We start from the raw sequence: 14,605 nt of genomic DNA, 5'->3' as shown, positions 1-14,605 counted from the left end.
GATTTACACTTACTTAAGTTTACTAGATGGTTTTCTTGGAGAATGTGGAGAAGCGTTGGCTGTCAGCTGGGCTAGGGTTTTTCCCCTAGCCTGTTCTTGGTGTTTGATCTTTACTATTTTTCTATTCTGTTTGGATTGCTAGCTACTGGACATAATTTGCGTCGGTGTTTTTGGAAATCTTTTGCAGTCAATTTTGGATTGGGGTTTTATTGTTTGCATGGCAGGGCCTGGGATTTCTTCTCCATTGGTGAGAATAGATGGTTCTTCTCCAAATATGCATGCAATGTGATTTGAATCATTTTATTCAAGGGAGAGCTCCAAACTGAAAAAAGTTAATGGTTGTTTTTCGCGTAGCCATGATCGCCCTGTTTTGGTTATTCCTCCAACAGCTATAATGGAGGACATTGATTAGTGGACCCAGCATGCTTTGATATGCAAATTTCTTGGAATCTAGATTTCTCTATCCGCTCTTGAGGCATGGATCCGCTGCTCATGGTAGGTGGAAGGCGATGTGGAGATTATGTTGGCAGGGAATAGTTATTTTTTTGTTGTATTCTCTTGCATGTCTGATCGGGATCATGTTTTTGAAGGAGGCCCTTATTTCTACAACCATGTGGGGTTATTTGTCAAACCTTGGCATTCAAGTTTTAATTCTTCTGAGGATCTCCGTTCAACAGTGCTAGTTTGGGTTTTCTTGCCTCATCTTCCCTTGGAATTTTGGCATGAAGACATCCTTCAACAAATTGCTACTTTGTTGGGGAAGCTGGCTGCGATCGCACATCAATCCCTCGATAAAAAGGTTATTTCTTATGCTAGAATTTATGTTGAAATTAATTTGAATAACCCATTACCAAATTCTTTGAAAATTTGTATGGGGGATTCTTCTTGGGTGCAGCAGTTAGATTATGAATCCCTCCCTTTTCGTTGCTAGATTTTTCATGAGTATGGTCATTTACAATGTTAGTGCCCCCGTAACTCGAGTTTCAAAGGAGTGGATGGTTCTACAGCTGGAAATGATGGTGGTTTGGCAGATACTACAGGGAAAGGACAATCTCAAATGGCTAATACTACCAAGGGGATGAATCTGCAAGATGCTACAGGTAACGGTAAGGCTCAAATGTAGGATAAGGATGGCTTTACCCCTGTTCACCCTTGAACTAAGGGACGTGGTCAAAAGAGGCCTTTGAAAGAAAGATTATCTGATTTAGGTTTTAACTGCTTTGAGGTGCTGGATAGTATGGTTCTAGAGGAGGGTATTCCTCCTCCTATCTCTTCTGATCCAGTTTGCCCAGATGAGAGATCTGTTACTAATGATGCTTGTGGGGCATCCCAAGTTGTAGTATATCAAAACTGTGAGGTCCCTATATCTCCTGTGACAGAGGCTCTGGTGACTCCTACAGTATTGGAGGATAATGATGTTGTTTTGGCTGACTTGGTTAAGGATGTGCTACCATCAGGTAAGGGCAAGGGATCTCCTCTCCCCTTGGGGTTGATGTCTCAACCTTTTAAGCGAGCTTCTTCTACTCCCCCTCTGAGGAGTGGGCGCAAAACAAACCAAGAGAAGATTAAACTCACAGAAGATATATTGAATGAATCTGGTTCAATGAAACCTTTGGATTCTCATTTTCCCAATTCTACCCAATGATGATTATTCTCTCATGGAATGTAAGGGGGTTGAATAGCATCCCTAAACAAAAGGCTATTCATAACTTGGTGGTTGATCATAGTCCTGATGTTTTTTGTATCCAAGAGACTAAGCTCTCTGTGGATTCTATGGTCCAACATGCCTCTAGTATTTGGTCTTGTGGCCAATGCCAGTGTGTTGGGGCAACAGTCAGTGCGGGGGGTTTAGCTATATTTTGGGATCCTCAAAAAATTTCTCCTCTTGGCTGGATGTCTTCTTGCTCTGCTCTCTCTATGGTAGCTTCTGCTCTAGACTGAGGAGAGGTAATCATGGTTACTAATGTGTATGCACCTGTTGATCTTGTGGGAAAGGAGGAACTTTGGGAACATATTCAATATGTTAGAAATTGTCATCCTTATCATCCTTGGGTGCTAGCAGGGGACTTCAATTTAGTTTTAAGTCTGGAGGAGAAGCATGGTGGTTTGGCTATATTGGGGCCTTCTTCTTCTCTTCTTCAACAACACATATCTCTTTTGCATCTCTCTGATGTTAAGCCTTCTAATGGTCTCTATACCTGGAATAATCGCAGGACTGGTGTTGTTGCTATCTCAGAACGTCTGGATAGATTTATTGTTTCTTGCTTTTGGGTTAGTGGCACCCTTACTATCTCTTCAGAAATCCTTGATTGGAGGGGTTCAAATCATTGGCCAATCAAATTTTTTGCTATAGGGGCTTATGTTCTGAAGCATCCTCCTTTTAAGTTCCAGTTGATGTGGCTTCGTGACTCCTCTCTTCATGATTTTGTTTTTTGTTGGTGGAAAGATGGTGCTCCTGCATATGGTACTGCAATGTTCTCATTTTCTAAAAGGCTTCAATATGTTAAAAGGCAGCTAAAGATATGGAATAGGGAATGCTTTGGGAACCTTCACTTTATGAAGAGGCTTGCTCCAGAAGATCTTGATGTCATCACAAGGGAGATTAGAGATTGAGGTTTCTCAAAGGATCTTGGCAAGGTTGAATCCCTTGCTTCTAGAGATCTAGAAGAATGGGAACTTCGAGAGGAAATTTTTTGGAAAAAAAAGGCTAGAGTTGATTGGCTCTAGGAAGGTGATCGAAACACTGCCTTTTTCCATAAAACAGTACAATCTTGTCGAAATCAGAGCACTATCTTCTTTGGTTAATTCTCAAGGTATCCAATAGAATTCCTTGCCAGCTTTGTTCCAGGAGGCTATTTGGTACTTCTCTACCCTCTTCTCTGAGGACTCTTCTCCTGCTGATAATGAAGAAAATCTTATTTTGTCCTGTATTCCTTCCCTTATCGCTCAGGAAATGAATGATTATCTCATGCGTCCTATCTCTTTGGAAGAGCTGGAGGAGGTGGTCTTTGGCATGCCTAAGGGGAAGGCTCCTAGTCCTGATGGCTTTCCTATTGAATTCTTTCAAGAATTTTGGGACACCATTAATCATGATTTGTTGGACGTGGTTAAAGAATCCTATGCTAGCAAGCAGATGCTTCGAGCTTTGAACTCTACATTCTTGACTCTTATTCCTAAGAGAGAGGGTGCTAATCAATTGGAGGTTTTTAGACCAATTGCCTTATGTAATGTGGTTTACAAAGTTATTACTAAGTTGATTGCTGAGAGATTGAAAAGGTGGCTTCCCATTATTATCTCAGAAGAACAAGGTGGTTTTGTTGCTGGCAAACAAATTTTGGATGGGGTGGTTATTGCTACTAAGGCTATTCACTCTATGGCTACTTCAAGGGAGAGAGCCATGTTTGTTAAGCTAGATATGGCTAAGGCCTACGATAGAGTTAAATGGAGCTTCCTAAGGAGTATTCTTCTTTCTTTTGGATTTAGCTCTGACTGGGTGAGTTGGATTATGAGTTGTGTTACTTCTGCCTCTTTTTCTGTTCTTATTAATCGTCAGCCTTCTCAACTATTTGGTGTTTCTAGAGGCCTCCGCCAAGGTGACCCTCTCTCCCCATATCTATTCATCATCCTGGCTAAAGGCTTGGGCAGATTCATTAAGCATCAGGTGTCCCAAAATTCTATTCAAGGCTAGCGGTGGGGTAATGGCTTACCTTCTCTTTCCCATCTTCAATTTGTTGATGATTCTGCTCTTGCCGATGTTGCTAGGATCAAGGAAGCTAAAGCCTTTTGACATGCTTTGGATGTTTATTTGGCAGCTTAAGGCCAAAAAGTTAATGAGCACAAATCTTCCATTTACTTTTTTAACACTCCTGATTCTATTTAGCACAGGATTGTTGGTATCCTACGGTTTCAGATAGGATCACTTCCTTTGACTTATCTTGGCATTCCTATTGTTGTTTCCAAGCAGCCATGCCTCTTCTAGCAAAATTTGATTACCAAGCTTCAGGATAAAGTAAATTATTGGACTCATATATGGCTTTCTACTGTTGCCCGGGTTACTCTTCTTCAAGCTGTTATCCAAGCTCTTCCTACTTATAGAAGCATTGTTCATGCTGCACCTATTTACTTTCTCAAGGAGGTTGATGCTCTTTCTCGAAAATTCCTTTGGAGTGGTAATTTGCATAGTACTAAATGGAGCTTGGTTAATTGGGCAACTATTTGTAGGCCTAAAAAGGAGGTTGGTCTTGGTCTTCGATCTGCTCTATTGAGTAGTCAAGCTTTGGCTGCTAAACTTTATTGGCGATGGTGCTCTGGACAACATCAACTTTGGGCTCATATTATCACTCATAAATATTTTCATGCTGCTGATCCTTGCTCTGTTTCTGCACTTCCTCTTGAAGGTCGTGGCTCAATGGTTTGGCATACTTTGAAGATAGGTGCGATGATGGTGAAGAGGGGTCTATTCTTGATATGTAAAGGTGGTTCTCAGGCTTTGTTTTGGTCTGATGCTTGGGATGGATTCCCTTCCATTTTATCCATATACCCTCATCTTCAGCCTCTTTGTGACTCTTTTCTTGCCGCTGGATGGGATAAAGTGGCTCATTACAAGACTCCTTATCAATTGGGACTTATTGTTGGTTACAGATGGAAGCATTCTTCTGATTGGCCTCCTAGAGGTATAGACATGGATCGTCAGGAGCTTTCTCAAATTCTGGCCTCTAGAGAGTGTTCTTCTTTGCTTGGTCCAGATGTTTTGGCTTGGGGTGGTACCTTGTCTAGTAAATATCATGTCTCTGCTGGGTATCAGGAGATAACTAGACAATTATTTGGGGATGCTGAGGTCCCTTGGTGGAAGCAAGTTTGGAATAAAGTTTCTTGGTCCAAGTGCAATTTTTTCATGTGGCTAGTGGCTCACAACCATTGTCTTACCTAGGATAATCTTTGTAAACGTGGATTTCAGGGCCCTTCTTATTGTGTTTTGTGTGGTAATGGAGAGGAGTCTATCTCCCATCTGTTTTTCCATTGCTCCTATTCTACTCAGATATGGCACCTTTGGTGGAGCACTTGGGGTTGCTCTTGTCGGCATGCTTCCTCTTTGCCTGAGTTCTGGGCCCGCTTGGGTAGTGCTCCCTCCAAGTGTTCTTCTCTCCATGCTGCTTGGATTGCTGGCCCATCTTTCATGCTTTTGCATATCTGGTTGGAGAGGAATCGTCGCATATTCCAAGATGTTCGACTTGGTGTTTTGCATCTTTGGTGGAAAATATCACATTCTCTTCAGGAAACTATTCTTGTGAAGTGTGAGCTTGATGGGGGTATGGATCCGGTTGATCTTGCTATCTATAATCGCCTCAATTTTCATCTACAGGATGGGGCTGTAGCTCATAGGTTTCCTTCTATGTCCAGGCAGCTTCACCATCAGAGGAAGGGTTGGGTTAACCAGAACGGGCACTGGACTCCTCCTCCCTATGGAGTTCTAAAAATTAACACTAATGGTTCTTCTTGTGGGAATCCTGGTCCGGCTGGTATTGGCGGAGTGGCTCATTGTAGTTCTGGGGATGTTAAATTTTTCTTCTCAATTCATAAGGGTGATTATACTAACAATCTCATGGAAGCTTGAGCTATTTTATATGTTGTGGAACAATGTTGCTTTGGGGGATAGAGTAAGATTATCTGTGAGTCTGATTCACAAGTGGTGGTGAACATGCTTTCTTCTCAAGAGCTTGAGGATGTTAGTTGGTAGTTGGCCATTGTTGTTAAGCAGATGCTTTTCTTCTCTTCCTCTTTTCAGTTCATTAGGTTCACGTATATTCCTCGTGAATGGAATAGAACTGCTGATTGTTTAGCCAAATGGGCTTCTAGTCATGATTGGGGTTGGAATATTAGGGATAGGAGGCAACTGTCCTTTGAGATGGTGCAAGAATTTGATGATCTTGTTGCTCAGGATCGAGCTCCTTGTTGAGCTCTCCTTGTTGTATTCCTTTCTGTCTTAATAAATTTTTACCCCTCTTTTTGTCTAATTGGTGTGGTCACTGGTCAGTTTTCTTGTAATTTATTCTTTGTAGTTTTTATGTGCTTTGATCAATATATTGAAAAAAAGTTGACTGAATTTTTTAAATATTTAAGTTTAAAATATTAACAATCAAATTTAATTTATTTTTCTAATTTTTAAATTAAAAATAATAAATAATTAAAATTGATTTACTTTTTTCAATTTAATTTATTCTTTAATGTATGATATTTAAGACTTATTGTCTATATCTTCCTCATTCTCTTTCATAAGTCCACATGTTTAAGGAATAACATATGGTTCTTTACATATTCTAATTTTAATCTCTTCATAAACTCTGTGCACAAATTTCTTGGAAGGATACATATGGAGGCGTCAGGCAAGTTCTTTAAAACACTCTTTATGCAGATTAGTTTTTCTTAGCCAATATTGAAAGGTTGAATTGGCCTTTTTTATATTTCTAATATTAGTAACTCTATTATTAAAAATCTCAGGATGCGTGGCTGTATGTTCAGCTGGCTCCATGTACCCATATCTCAGAATAATTTAGTATTTAAAAATATTTAGGTAGGCAGCTGCTTTGACTGAGATGCAAGAGCCTTGTCCAATCATAGCAATATGTTATCTTTCATGCCTTCACATTTCACACTTTGTTACCATGCCTTTCTCCGTGTTCACATTTTTCCTTGATTTTATCCACCTCAATACTCAATATATATTTGTGTGTGCGCTCATTATAACATATCTGTAGTCATGGATATAACAATTTCTTTGATGTCCTTTACCCTGGTAGGAGCTGCCACAGCCATAGTTATTATGGTGGCAACAATTATAGTAAAACACAATGGAGAAAATAGGACCCATCTTCCTCCAGGCCCTAGAGCTCTTCCTATAATTGGCCACTTCCATCTTCTCATAGACAAAACCAAGCCAATTCATCATATTCTAAGTTCACTTTCAGCACTATGTGGACCTGTTATGCATCTCAAATTTGGTAGCTGCCCTGTTTTAGTGATAAGTTCTTCAGATTTAGCCAAAGAATGTTTCACAGTAAATGTCTTTTGCATCTCGCCCTAGGCTTGCACAAGGTCAACATTTGGGCTACAATTATTCTATGCTTGGTTGGGCTCCTTATGGCCCATACTGGAGAACTGCTAGAAAGATATGTGTGCTTGAGCTCCTCTCTTCCAAAAGAATTCAATCATTTGGACCCAAGAGAATGCAAGAAATCAAGAAATCGGTATACTCTTTGTTTCAGAAGTCACAGTTGGAGGGTGTTGTAAACACGAGAAGTGTTCTTCCAAGATTGAATTTTAAAGTTCTGATGAGTATGATTATAGATGAGAGGTATTTTGGAGAGGAATCAGGGATTTCGGAAGATGTAGTGACCCATCTGATTGAAGAATCATTTATGCTTCATGGAGTAATTGATATTGAGGATTTTATTCCCTGGTTGAAGAGGTTTGGTTTGCAAGGGAATGTAAAGGCTATGAAGAAGGTATCTAAGAGATTAGATTTGTATATGCAGAGGATTGTGGAGAAGCATAGAGAGAAAAAATTAAAAGATGGGGCAGAGATGGAAGACTTTGTTGATGTACTCATCTCTCAGGCAGAAGATAACGGTGAAGCAATTCCTTATAAAGATGCATTTATCAAGGCAACTGCTATCGTAAGTGCTTCTTACTCTAACAATATTTTCATGTGTTTGATTTATGAGTTTTTATGTGTCTCGTGGAGATCAGGATGGTACCAAGCACTAGGACTGTCTGGACTTAGCTACCGAACTTATATTAGGACTCCCATAAGGTGCACCTGATTATTTAGTCAAAATGCGAATCTTTTTTTGCGTTGAAATGTGATTAGTTTGATAAGTAGGAGTTATTTTTTATAGGAAAATTATGATTGTAGTAGAAGATATTTTGTATAGGAAGTAAAATTATGATATTGCTATCAGCAATCAATTATGGTGTTCAAGTCGAACTTATTGATTCTATTTATCATAAAAGACAAGATTATGTGGGTGTAACAAAATCTAATGAATTCTATAACAACTGTTGTTATAATCTGCTATAACAAAATCTAATCTCATATATCTTCGAGTGGTTGTGCTCAGAGGAGCAAGTATTGTTATGACTTGAAATGATTATTTTAAGGATTAGGGAACACGAATCAGTTGTCACCCTTGTTTGAATGATTGCCACATCTATCATTACCTATTCTCTTCAATTAACGCTTATAAAAAGCTTCAAAAACTGATATTACGTGTACTAATAGCTGATCACACACGTACTAATGGTTGATCATTTTTTAGCTTTCTTGTTTTCTGATTAGTCCATTTGTACAAAAAGTACTATTTTTTATGGTGAGTGACAAAATGACACTTTTAGACCACCTCGCACTCTGAGTTCTACAAAGAGCTTCGTAAATGTAGAAAAGTTGAAAGATTAGCTGTGAGCTCTTCACTCACCTACAAAAATTCACTGACGTATGAATTAAGAATTTTAGGTGCTTGAAGTTAGCCTCAACAACTACTAGAACGTCTCCCCAGAAATATTATGACAACTATGTGAATATTATATGTCTATGAAACATTAGTAGTATTAGAATATGATTGTTTTGCGTGTATGGCAATTCATAAGAGGAAGATACCTTAAGCACCATCTTTTCCGAAATCCAAGCTAAAGTTAGAAGGATTTTCAAAAAAGTATGGAGGAAAACCTCAATCAAATGCATCCAATTCATAAATCTATGAAAGAAATGATAACAAAATATTGGCATCGCGAGGTAATTGTACCGTATGATTTACTTGGTCTTTTCTTTGATTGCCAGTCGCTTTAGAAATTGAGAAAGATTTTCAAGCTTGATTCAAACAAGTACATAGCCGAATTCCTATTTTGCCTTCATTTGGCTTGCAAATATATTCAAACAAGTTCATAGTTCAGCTTGCAAATATATTCATCATACACCATATTTTAACAATCCTCTGCATGCTTTGGCTTTTTTTTCCAAGGTTTTCAGTTCATGTTTTAGCTCTTTACCTTGCAGACATATTTGAACATTCCTCTGTATGCTTAGTTTGGCATTTTTTTAAACAAAATTTTCAGTGCATTGACTAGCTCTTCAGCTTGTATAGATATTTGTCATAAATGATATTTCAACATTGAACAGTAACAATGTGCATCATTGATGGATTTCTTAAATAGCTTTTAAATTTATAAGTGTTCAAACATTTATGCATTTTTTTTTGGGTTGATACACCACGAACTCTGTTTCCTAAATGGATTTCGTCATCCTCTAAGTTTCCTTTTCTGGCACTGACAAATACATTGATCCAAAGACCTATTAAGTCCTGAAATTTAGCAATGACAAATACTATGATTTATAATACTTTTGATTTAGAGGAGGGATTAAGGGATGATCTTGAACCAATTTAGTAAAAGATCTCCTTGGACCATGTATTAATCCTCTCTCCCAATATCAATTTCCCTTGGATAGAGACATAATGTCATAAAGCCTTTAGCTTTCTTCAATCATCCAGTGATTACAATATGAAAACTACTAGATAACAGTTTGGGCAAGCAAAATGTTAACATTTAGAAACACATGTTGTTTTTTTTTTTGGCATCCATTCCCAAAAGAACACTTGAAGAGTAAATTTGTTGCAAGAAAGTTTTGGTTTTATCTCTCTTTTTCTTGTTATTAATATTCCTGGCATTGCAGGCTATGTTTAGTGCAGGGAGTGATACATCTTCACTTGCCCTGGAGTGGGCATTATCATTGTTATTGCAACATCTAGATGTAATGAGGAAGGCACAAGAGGAGCTTCATTCTAATGTTGGACAGAGCAGATTGGTAGAGGAATCAAATATAGCCCAGTTAACCTATCTTCAAACAATAGTGAAAGAGACCTTGCGCCTTCATCCACCAAGGGCTTTGCTAATCCCCCACAAATCTATTGAGGCTTGCAAAGTGGGAGGCCATCATATTCCTCAAGGAACAATGCTGATGGTAAATGCACGGGCAATTCATAGAGACCCAAAAGTGCAGAATAAACCTCTGGATTTCATACCAGAACATTTTATGGAGAAAGCCATAGAGATGGACAACGCACAAATGAGAGGGATTGAGTTTGAGATGCTTCCATTTGGTGCAGGGAGAAGAGGGTGTCCTGGTACTACCTTGGCAATGTGCTCGATGCAAACAACTCTTGCAATTTTATTGCAGAGCTTTGAATTGTTTTTTTTGGATGGAAGAGTGATTGACATGAGTGACGGAGTTGGCTTGAAAACACCAAGGGCAGTGCCTTTGGAGGTTATCATCAAGCCCTGCCTTTCCCATCATTTATATAAATTATAGATGTAGTGTTGGTGACTAATTCTATGTACATTTGATTGCATGATTTATGTTTCCAACTCTATGGTAAGTATGTTTCTTCCTAAGGGGAGGAACACCATTTTGCATTCTTGGACCAGCTTCTCCATCAGAGCGGCTTTCACTTGTCTGCATTCTTCTTTTGGGTGGGGGGGAGAGGAGCCTATTCTATCTCTCTTCCTTCTCTCATTCTCCTATGTATATACTGGATGTATGTCATAAAGGGAGGGTCTTGATTACTCCATCCATCCATGCATCCCTATTTATCTCTCTTTTTGAGGGAGGGTTTTTCCCATGAGGTTTTCCCTCTTTCTCCAGTTTATGAGAGATTGCACTTCATTATGTACATGGGTACCTAATATGGCCTAGTAGCTGGGACCCATTATCCATCTTCATCCTAGTTTTCTTAAGCTTAAGGGCATTCCCCTAAGTTGCACTTAAGGGGGGGGTGTTGGTGTAAATACGTATTCACTATTTACACTTACTTAAGTTTACTTAGGTTAATGCATTATTTTATTATTTTATTTTGTGAGAAACTTTGGAGTTTGTGCACCTTTTTGAGTTGTCATATTGACAACATAGGAGTACACAACTCTATTTTTGCACATGGTGTCTACAACATTGTTTTGCTTGTCTCACCCTTGTAGGCTTATCCTTTCATCATCGCACATATTTCCATGCTTAATGGAGGATAACCCATATCTAGTGGACATGTGCCTAGTTGTATGACATATCATGGTGCTGAATATGAGGCATTCTAGATGTATCTTAGAGGCCTTTATATACAGGCACTCCTACTGTACTTGAACATGGCATATTGAATGAATATATCGTCATTTTGATCATACTCTCTCTTTCTAGTCTATAGTTGTGCTTGTGTTTGAGTTCTTAGTTCCTAGGTGAATTTTGACCTTAGGAAAATTCTTACAATAATAATAATTTTAAAAATAATAATTAAGATAATATTTCATTTTTTAATCTTAGACTTTGGTGACGTGCTCCCTGCTGCTAAGAATCTATATTTAAAAAGTAACATGTTAGAATAAATTTATATATATTCTATTTAACCAAAATTGTTCCTCTCTGCTAGGACTAGATGTTTTGGCTTGGGAAGGTACCTTGTCTGGTAAATATCAAGTCTCTGTTGGGTATCAAGAGATAACTAGACAATTATTCTACGATGTTGAGGTCTCTTGGTAGAAGCAAGTTTGGAGTAAATTTTCTTGATCCAAGTGCAATTTTTTCATGTGGCTAGTGCTCACAACCGATGGCTTATGTGGGACAATATTTGTAAATGTGGATTTTAGGCCCTCTCTTTTTTTTTAGTTTTTGTGGTAATGGGGAGGAGTTTATTTCCCATCTGTTCTTCCATTTCTCATTTTCTACTCAGTTATAGCACCTTTGGTGGAGTGCTTGGGGTTGCTCTTTGTAGGCATGCTTCCTCTTTGCCCGAGTTTTAGGCCCACTTGGGTAGTGCTCACTTCAAGTCTTCTCATCTACATGCTACTTAGATTGTTGGCCCATCATTCATTCTTTGACATATCTAGCTGGAGAGAAATCATCAAATCTTCCAAGATGTTCGGGTTGGGGTTATGCATCTTTGGTGGAAGATCTCACATTCTCTCTAGGAAACTATTCAAGTCAAGTGTATGCTAGATCAAGGTATGGATTTAGATGATCTTGCTATATGCAATTGCCTCAATTTTCATCTTCAGGATGGGGTTGCAACTCAATGGTATCAAAGAGTGCCCAAACATCCTCGGCAACACAGTAAAGGATAGATGAATTAGGAGGGACATTGGACTCCTCCTCCTCAAGGAGTTTTGAAAATTAACACTGATGGTTCTTCTCAAGGGAATCTAGGCCCTATTAGTATTGCGGGAGTGGCTCGTTGCAATTCTGGTGAAGTAAAATTCTTTTTCTCAATGCATAAGGTTGACCACACTAACAATCTCATGTAGGCTCAGGTCATTTTATATGTTGTAGAAAAAAAATTTCTGTAGGGATTGCACAAGATTATCTATGAGTCTTGACTCCCAAGTGGTGGTGAACTTTCTTTACTCGTAGGAGCTTGAGGATGTTAGTTGGTAGTTGGCCACTATTGTTAATCAGAATCTTCTCTTGTGTACCTCTCTCAAGTTCATTAAGTTTACTTACATTCCTCGTGAATGGAATAGAGTTGCTGATTGTTTGGCCAAATAGACTTCTGGTCATACTCCAGTCCAGAATATTATGTATAGGGGTCAGCTTCCCCTTGACCTATTACAAGAATTTGATGAACGTGTTGCTTAAGATAGAGCTCCTTATTAGGCTCTCCTTGTTGTAATCCTTTCCATTTTAATAAATTTTTACCCCTTTTTTTCCAAAAGTAAATGTAATAACTTAAAGGGTTTTATCTATTTAAAAAAAATTAATATATAAAGTAAAATATTATTTTTAGAAAAATTAAAAGCTAAGGATTATTATATAAGTTAATAGAATCTTCCAAACAAAAGCAACACCTAGTGACATTTAGATATATTGTGCTTTTGACACATATCTAAATAGTTGCTATGACATGATTCTACTCTATATCAATTATCTTAAAACTTTTTAGTATTCACTTGACTTAGAAATCAATAATTATGAATTTCAAATGAATATAAAATAATAGTGAATTATTTGAGATCTACAATGTGTAATTTGAGAGTCTAAATAAATAGACTATAAGATATTCATGCAGATAACTAGTTTGATATAAATATAGGGAGTATCTCAAAAACAACCGAAAGAACAAACTATTCACATCCCTCTTGTATATATACACTTAAAAAATTGGGCGGTGACAGTATTAGTATTTTTTTTGACTACCAGTCCATAGCTATTATTGAAACATTACATGGAACCATATTTCAAAAACTAAAACTAATTTATAGAATTTAGCCCCATTCATCCTTGAGGCTAGACACCTCCTCATGGATCCCTTGTTCAGCTTCATTCTGACTATCACCTTGGTTGGGCACTCGATTTCATCCCTCTTGCTATGCTGCACCTTGTTCATTATGAAATTGGACTGGACCTCTATTAGCCTGTTGATTAGTTCCCCATCCAGGACGAGCAACACCAACCTATTCCTGATCCTAGTTATTAACATAATCCCATCTCGTCTGAGAAATTCCAAATGGAGGGCCATCTTGCAGCTACCATTCACTGATAAAATTATTCAAGTCTTCCATTTCTATTGGAGCCAATAATGATTGGAATCTTGATATATATTTTGCTACTTGCACTTGGTCTTTCTTTATCATTAGACACCCTTCACAAATAAGCTTCATGAAATCTGATCTTGTGATATTGAGAACTAGAGATACCTGTGACATAATATAGAAATGTGTGAGTTTAAAATTAAACTCAGTAAGCTTCCTACCCTTGGCTTGAAAAATTTCTTTATCCATGTCCTCCCATAGAGTCCATAACACCTCAACAATCAGCACCAACCAAAAACTATTGAGTTTAGAATCAAACCTATCCACATAACCAAAAAGGACTTCTAACCAAGAAAAACTATTAGTACAGTTCCATAAACATGGAGATCTAAAAAAAATGGACCATAAATTATGTGCATATAAAAATTCAAAAAAAAGATGCTCGAATGACTCATGAACATTACAAATTTTACAACACACAAGAGCAAGACCAATTAAAGAAAGGACTTTCCCAATAGCTAACTTTTTATGTATTAAAAACCACATGAATTTTTTTTCTTTTGGCTCTACTTTACTTTTCCACATATAATCAAAGAAAAAAGACCAACTTGAAAAGTGGTTAATTTTCCCCTAGCACTAGGACACCCTAGTTATGAGAGATGAGTCATTTTTCATACAGAGGTAGACATTTTTGGTTGTGCTTTTAGACAACAAATTACCATCACTCCATTTAGTCTTTCTTAAAAATTCATTAGTATCCATGATATCTTTGGGATTGCAACTTGGCATTTCTTTCTTAATAAGAGAGTATGTCTTTTTCAACAAATTTGGGATGCTAAATCTACTTTTGATATCCACCCACTCCCTTAACTGCCCCCCTTCCATAATATCCTGAATCAAGGATATCCCCTTAACATTCCATGCTTTGGCTGAACAGCTTTGTGTTAAGGCCAGAGGTTTACCATTGTAGGAAAGCCCCCACCAAATAGATCTGTCTTTCACTAGATAGTGTGGAGGACCTCCTACTCCTCCTTTCATTGAAATA

The 14,605-nt window shown here is 37.9% G+C and overlaps 1 pseudogene; it reads left to right on the top strand.

Moving 5' to 3' along the window:
• The first annotated feature begins 6,751 nt into the window (after nucleotides 1-6,751).
• LOC149528460 (xanthotoxin 5-hydroxylase CYP82C4 pseudogene) lies at nucleotides 6,752-10,360 on the top strand (annotated as a pseudogene).
• Nucleotides 10,361-14,605: the final 4,245 nt, after the last annotated feature.

The sequence above is a fragment of the Cupressus sempervirens genome, chromosome 11, assembly GCF_028749045.1.
Source record: "Cupressus sempervirens isolate cs-2001-9-10 chromosome 11, ASM2874904v1, whole genome shotgun sequence".
Classification (NCBI taxonomy): domain Eukaryota; kingdom Viridiplantae; phylum Streptophyta; class Pinopsida; order Cupressales; family Cupressaceae; genus Cupressus; species Cupressus sempervirens.
The sequence above is the reverse complement of the archived record's forward strand: the minus strand, read 5'-3'. Positions and strand labels throughout refer to the sequence as shown.